This window comes from Ptychodera flava, chromosome 7 (assembly GCF_041260155.1).
Source record: "Ptychodera flava strain L36383 chromosome 7, AS_Pfla_20210202, whole genome shotgun sequence".
Taxonomy (NCBI): Eukaryota; Metazoa; Hemichordata; class Enteropneusta; family Ptychoderidae; genus Ptychodera; species Ptychodera flava.
This window is the reverse complement of record NC_091934.1, coordinates 35,241,192-35,248,208: the sequence shown is the minus strand read 5'-3', so window position 1 is coordinate 35,248,208 and position 7,017 is coordinate 35,241,192. Positions and strand designations below refer to the sequence as shown.

The window sequence follows — 7,017 nt, the reverse complement described above, 5'->3', positions numbered from 1 at the left end:
ACATCCTGATACCTCTGATATATATTTCTTGTATATTAAAGTCATGCACAGGAAGGGCGTACTGAAAAATGTCTGACATATTAAAGTAATGTGCTTGAAGAGCACGCTGAAAAGTATTGAACATACACATATCTCTGATATATGTATGCCTGATATGTTAAAGTTGGGGGTGCTGAAAATATGTCTGATTATTAAAGTTACGCGCCCGAAGGGCGCGCCGAAAAATGCAACTGAATGATGAAATTTGTGGCTGACACGATGCATTTTAGGCAAGGATTAGCCTGTGTCGAAATTCAAAACACACTGACCCCCCTATTGGGCATTTCAAAAACATGGTGACCCCCCTATCACCAAAGTCAAAACAGGGTGACCCCCCCCCCATGATCCACCGGCCCCCCCCAGGCCGAAGAAACTGACCAGTCCCTTAGAGCATAATTTATATCGAGTTTTCAAAAGCATTCTGACATTCAATTATACGATATGCATTTCTGTTGTCAAGGGTGGTTAAACTCACAATTTTGTGAGAGTTTAACTTTTTATAAACCGAGCCGAAGAAAAAGACAGAGAAAATTTAACCGCAAATGAAAAATCTCCACCGGTAGTAAACTGCTTGTTTTTTATGGTAAATTGTCTTTTATACGTGAACCTTTCATCTGTATTGTGTAATTTGTAATTTTGATGGTGCATACTTATAACTTTTTACAGCGTTTGTAAACCCCGATAAACTTGTAATAGTCGTTTTATTCACAGGAATAAAAATAGAACATGAATTTTAATTTTTGTTCCAATTTCACTGTTCTGTGCGACATAATACACAAAGTGGCTTACAAAACAACAATATCGTCCATGGACTACACAGAAAAGTCCGAAGACCTACTTCCACTCAGACAGAAGAAGAGGGCAAACTCTGAAAAGCCGTGTTATACCATAGACCCTCGAGGGTCTATGGTTATACCTTGCTGGTGCGTTCGTTGTTGACTTTGTCAAAGTTAATCCGGTGATAATCTGGTGACAGCGTCCACAGATTAGTAATTTACCCTTGCTTGCTTTGGCGAATCAGGCGATTAAACGCATCAGATAATAGACGCAAAACATTGACAAAGCTTTGCGTACTAAAGATTGTCAAAGGACAAGCCGACAATGAGATGCTAATGATATGCGTAGTGTACAAGTTTAAGGTCTCCTCGACTAACTTTCAGCTGGTTGCTCACTTTCTACTATTTTTATAGTATTTTATACAAAGGCACAGACTTATTCTACCTGCAACTTAAAACTGATAGTGATTTTGTAGCTCATTCTTTACTATTTTTCATAGTATTTGATAGCCAGTATCAGACAGTTCGTGTTCGTGTCGGCTACATACTTCAGTAGACCATCTGCCAAAATACGTGACATGGCGAGGGAGAAAAAGAATTTGTTGTAAAACCAGTGCTAACATAAGACCAATAAAACAAAAAAATTGATAATATTATTTATTGGCAATACATATCATAGTCAAACGTATTAAAATAAAGTAAACCATAGCAAGAAGAGCCTTGTGCAGAGACAAAGACACCCATACCAATCCCGCCTCTACCCGTGGGGACGGTCATTTCTGCAACCAGAAGAAACTCCAGCAAACTTTGTCGCGTGGTGTGTAACAATAGCACAACCCACCATCGAAGACGAACAGGCCAAAGGAGAGCTTATTATTATGCAAGGTTGCAGACAACGTCAAGCAACCATGGGCGGCTAGTTTTCAACCTGTCAGACACAAAAATAAGTCATGTGAATTTTAGTGCAAGACTACAGATTTTGAAATTATGTTATCGTGATCTTGACTATGTCGATAATACGAGAGGGCTGATCAGTTACCTGCGCGCAAAATGTGTAAGTAAGAATCCCCACGTCATTTCATTTGCAGTTCAGTTTTACAGTAAATATTCTCAAATCGGTCAACATTTTCAGCAGAAACCAAATTAAAACTTAAAATTTAAATGGCTAACAGTTATTCCAAGTTCTAATGAGCTGTCTTGGAAGACGATATAATACCTATCACTGTTAATCGACGAGGAGGGTCATATGTACGCGGCGGGAGATGCGCCGGGGGAATATGGGGAGGGCCACGTTTTAGAAAAACTCTGCGGGGGAGGGTCGCTTGTTATAAATCTGTCTTGTAAGGGGAAAGGGTTACTTTTTTACAGAAGCTGATTTTATAAACTTAGCTTGAATCATCCATGTGATATTTTCTGGACAGAGGAATGCCAGCAAAATACATCGATTCTTTGCAATACGTGTACATATTATTTTCAAGCTGAAGGAGATAATACACATCCGTCAAGAGTAAGGTCATAGCAATACCAGTGAAACTATAGACCATGATGATTGTGGCGGTGATGGTCATGATGATATTATTATTATTGTTATTGTTATTATTATTATTATTATTATTCTAAACGTAAAGAAGACGAGTGATATTAACACTGGCTGAATTATAATGAAAACGACACAGAATGCAATTATGCCATTACTGACAATAGTGACAGTGATGCTGAAAATGACCTTAACATTACAGAGATGTGTTTCAAGTAAACAAGGTCAGGTAGAGTTAGCACAACATGGAAATCACACTTTCAGTACTGAACAGTAAGTTTGATCCTGTACATAAGAAAACAGTATAGCTTTTAATTGTAATATTTTGCTATCTGTCAGTCACTTTATGCGATCGGCTACAGCATGAATATATGTAAATCGTGGTGCAAAATGTCACATCACACAGTGGCGGGGAGGTTCACAGTCACAGCGCAGTGAGTAGGAAAGGGTCATATGACAGAACAGGTTTGATTTGAATTTCCCCTACCCACCCCTTGTAATTACTGAAGCCTCCCTTATTTACCATGTCCCGTCCTGAACGCCGTATTGAAACTGCCGGGTGTATTTCTTACCTTCATTAACCCCGTAGAACATCATGATGTCAGCCAATATGAGTATACAGGAAGGGAAAAGACAAAACAGGCATGTTGTAAGACTTTGTTCCATCTGAGAAGTTTTCTGATTGGCGAAAAAACTGCAAGGATGTGTACATCTTGAAGTCTCCCCCGTACACGCGTAATTCCATTAAACTCATGCACTCATAGTCTGGTTCCCTGACCCATTTCTGCCGCTGGCTGCGCTTCTAACGAAAATAGGGTCCAGCGGTAGAAATGTGTCTGGGAACCAGACTCAATCATTTAAGTCTGGTTCTGGTCTAGCCTGCGCCGTTTCTACCTCTACCTCTGTCTGGAAAAGGGCAGGGAACAAGACTACTCTATGATACTCTTTAAAAGACTTCTAAAAGTATGAAGACGGGTAAAACTAAACAAAATAACGGTTTTAGCGTGATTATTCGTTTTCGATGAACAAGTCGAAGGACTCCGAGGGTATGCAGTGGCGGTGCTCAGGTAAGGGACTGGACAGAAATTACAGGGGGCGGGCCTGTGTTTTTCAAAATGCGTGACTGCATGAACAAAATATTGACCCTTCAAAAGTGTTTGCATGAAAAAAGTGGCCCTCCCCTATATTCATTCGCTAAAAAATGACCCTCCCCTCATGTCACTGTCCACTCAGATATCAATAATATCTTAAGTTACATATAATTTCTCATTTGACCTTTGACCTGTGGAAGAATACATTTAACCTTTACAAATAATCACTTTTATGCAACACTGATTTATGGGCTGCAGTAACTTTCTTGACAAACAATGATAGTGCTCTTCGTACAATTACAAGCCAGACTATAAATGAGGGTAAACATTACAGCTATTGTCCCTTTTGATTTTGAACCGCCAATTGTACTTCACGCAGTTGATAGAATTGTTAATGAAATGTGGTCGCTTTTTCATCGAATTTCTAGAAGCCTTGTATAAAAGTGATAATTTGTAAAGGTTAAAAGCCAAAAAGTTTGAAAGTTCAAAGGTCAAATGAGAAGTTATGTGTCAATTAAGATGTTATTGATATGGACTGTAACACGCAGGGGACACTTTTGATGGGTCATTATTTTTCGCGCAGTGTCATTTTGAAAAAAAAACTGCCACGACTCCCTGTAATTTCTGTCCAGTCCCTCGATGATTATAATATAGAAGCATTGTAAGAAACGCTCTTTGTAAGAATTGCAACCGATTTGTCATCTAAGAATTAGGTTTTTTAGTTATCTGAACACAAAACCAGTATCCAAATTGACTTCTTCAGGAAAAATAACAACAACAACAACATCAGCAAGGTTTGTAAATTACGCGCACCAACCACTCGTGTTCGACGACACGGTTGCTAGGCAACTCACACGCGTACTTCGATAGAGCTTTTGAACGTTTCTCTAAAAGATGCACACCCCCGCCGGGACTCGAACCCGCAATCTTCGGTTGACTGCAGCTTAGGAGACCGACGCCTTCTCCATTAGGCCACGGGGGCTGTCTGCTTGGTAGGCGGCACTGCAGTTTTCGAACGTTAGACGTTTTTCGCACCACGATATAGATGGGGATTTGAACTTCAGTGAAAAGCAAAGGCGTTCAATTTTTCACTAGACACAGGTATAGTATAGAAAAGGGCTAAAAATAATTGTGCTGTTTCGATAACATGGTTTTCAAAAATAGGGTATAGGTCGGCAGAGATTTTTTCAAAAATATTGGTATTTATAAATATGCATTTTTCAGGGGTTCAGGGCGGTCAACACAGGCCAAATTTCCAGAAAAAATGTATCACACATATAAAGGAAAAAAAACACAAAAGACATCCTCGTTCAAGCAAAAGTCAAATGCCAGGTAACGGACACGTGATTTTACGAGTTTGTTCTTTAATTTTTTACTTCTGTGTTAACGTAGCTCTAAAAACTTTAGGGTCGGCAGGCAAAAATAGGGTAGGTTGGGTTATCGGAACTGCACATTTTTCTCCTTTGGCCTAAACTGTTTACTTTAGTTTAACCACCGAAATAAAAAATTAAGCAACACCCTGCTGCTGTGATATTTCTACTGCAGATTGTGAGTGAGTTCTAATTTCAAATCCGACTGAAATAGTCATACAGTTTCTATGGTTGCAGAATCACAGAAGTGGAAAGATTGCTCGACAGATGCCTTCTAGTTAGCTGTAAACAAACTCGGCATTTCCCCATCCCATTACAGAACGATCGCGATGTCAGCTGCGTCGATATACATGGCCTTTATTCAGTAATTCAAGGCCTTCGGCCAACGACACTTTACAAATATAATTCTTGCAAGTATTCTTGCAAGCAATTCATAAACCTCTTTTACTCTCATGGCATGAAAAGTAAGCTTTCATGCTGCAAAACACTGAAGAATGGTAGCATCGTTTGTAGTCAAAAGCGGAAAAAATGTTGTTTTGGAAGGCGGTATAAAATACATTGTGGGAATATATGTCTGTCTGTAGCAGGTAGAAAGTACAACACAAAAGGAAACGGTACTGATCTTCTATTTTAAAATTAACGATTCGTTTGTTAATTTTCACACTAACAGCCAAAACATTTCAGACACTAAACACACTAAAGCACATACAAGACGAGATGAGTGATGTTGTGAAGCCACTTTCCCTTTATTACACTACATTGTGGGAATATATTTCTGTCTGTAGCTGGTAAAAAGGTACAACAAAAAAGAAAACGGTACTCATCTTCTATTTCGTTACTATTATTTTCTGGATCAAGAGAAATCTTAAATTCTATGTAACTTGTTAATTTATCAAGAGTACATACTTGACTGTGCCATGATCTTTATAGACGTTATTTGAAATTTTTTATATAAGTGTTCATGAAATCGTTTACATCTGGAACATTTTGATTTTCCCAAACATCTTGTAAGTTTGTTAAACACAATAATTTTTTATGTGATAAAGCCATGTTGGTTTGGAACGGATACCCGATTTATCAATGCTGTACAGCATGTCGTAGCATTTTCTAGGGTATCTATTATTTGACATTTTGATAAGTTTGGCCCAATATTTAACACAGCGTTTCGCCCTATATAAATAGATGGATATCTTCGAATTCCACACTCTCCTGAACAAAATATTGGGGCATTACTTCAAACTCCTAAAAAGAGGCGACAAGCAAAAAATTGAACTCGTTCTAAACTCTCATATCTCTCAAACCCCCATACTTCTGACCCATAAGTCATGATGGGTAAAATCATAGAGTCAAATATCTTTAAAAATACATGATATGAAAACATATCCGAGTTCTTTGTTGCTCTATAAATACCCGTAAAATCATTTTTGGCTTGTTGCGCTAACGTTTTAATAGCGACTGACCAATTTAACCTACATGAGAATACAACTCCTAAATATTTGTAATACGAAACAACGTTCCCTTTCTCGCCGTTAAAAACCCATTTCTAAGCTTTTGAAAGGCACCCGCCCCCTTTAACCCCTTTCACCACCATGGTTTGTCCCAAATCCATTGTTTTCTATGGTAAAGTTGGACCTGTATACAGGGAACTGGGGGTGAAAGGGTTAAACACTACAACATTCTTTTCAAGTTTACAGTCAATTTCCACCGCTCAAAATACAAACTAAAAAAAACCTAGAAGACGTTGTAAACCTACTACACTATCTGAAAAACGAGCAACATCGTCTGCAAATAATAAACACAAAATTTCAACTAAATCTGGAAAGAGCTGGACGCCACGATAACAAGTATTCTGTATTTCGTGACATAATTCATTCATTGATGAAAAACGAAAATAAGAACGGATTCATCATACAACCTTGGCGAACACCTACAGAACAGTTAACATAGCCTGTTAATAAAAACTGTGAATTGCATGCAACATTTTCCCTTTAATATACCACCCTTGAGAAGATTGTCCCAAAGTCGCTGTCTTTTAACAGTGTCGAAAGCCTTCGAGAAATCGATAAATGCACAACAGAATTTGCCACGTTACGTTTGCGAATTAAATATGTTTTTAACAATAGACTGTAAAATTATATTATCGATAGTCGCTAATCTTTCCGTCCGAGAGTTTCCGACCAAAAACTTAAACGAGTATTAAGTAT

At 38.3% G+C, this 7,017-nt stretch overlaps 1 non-coding gene across 1 annotated transcript; it reads right to left on the bottom strand.

Annotated features, from left to right (window-relative positions):
* Nucleotides 1-4,342: 4,342 nt before the first annotated feature.
* Nucleotides 4,343-4,425, bottom strand: Trnar-ccu (transfer RNA arginine (anticodon CCU)). The gene is given in 2 exon segments: nucleotides 4,343-4,378; nucleotides 4,389-4,425. It is a non-coding gene; the product is annotated as a tRNA-Arg (tRNA).
* Nucleotides 4,426-7,017: the final 2,592 nt, after the last annotated feature.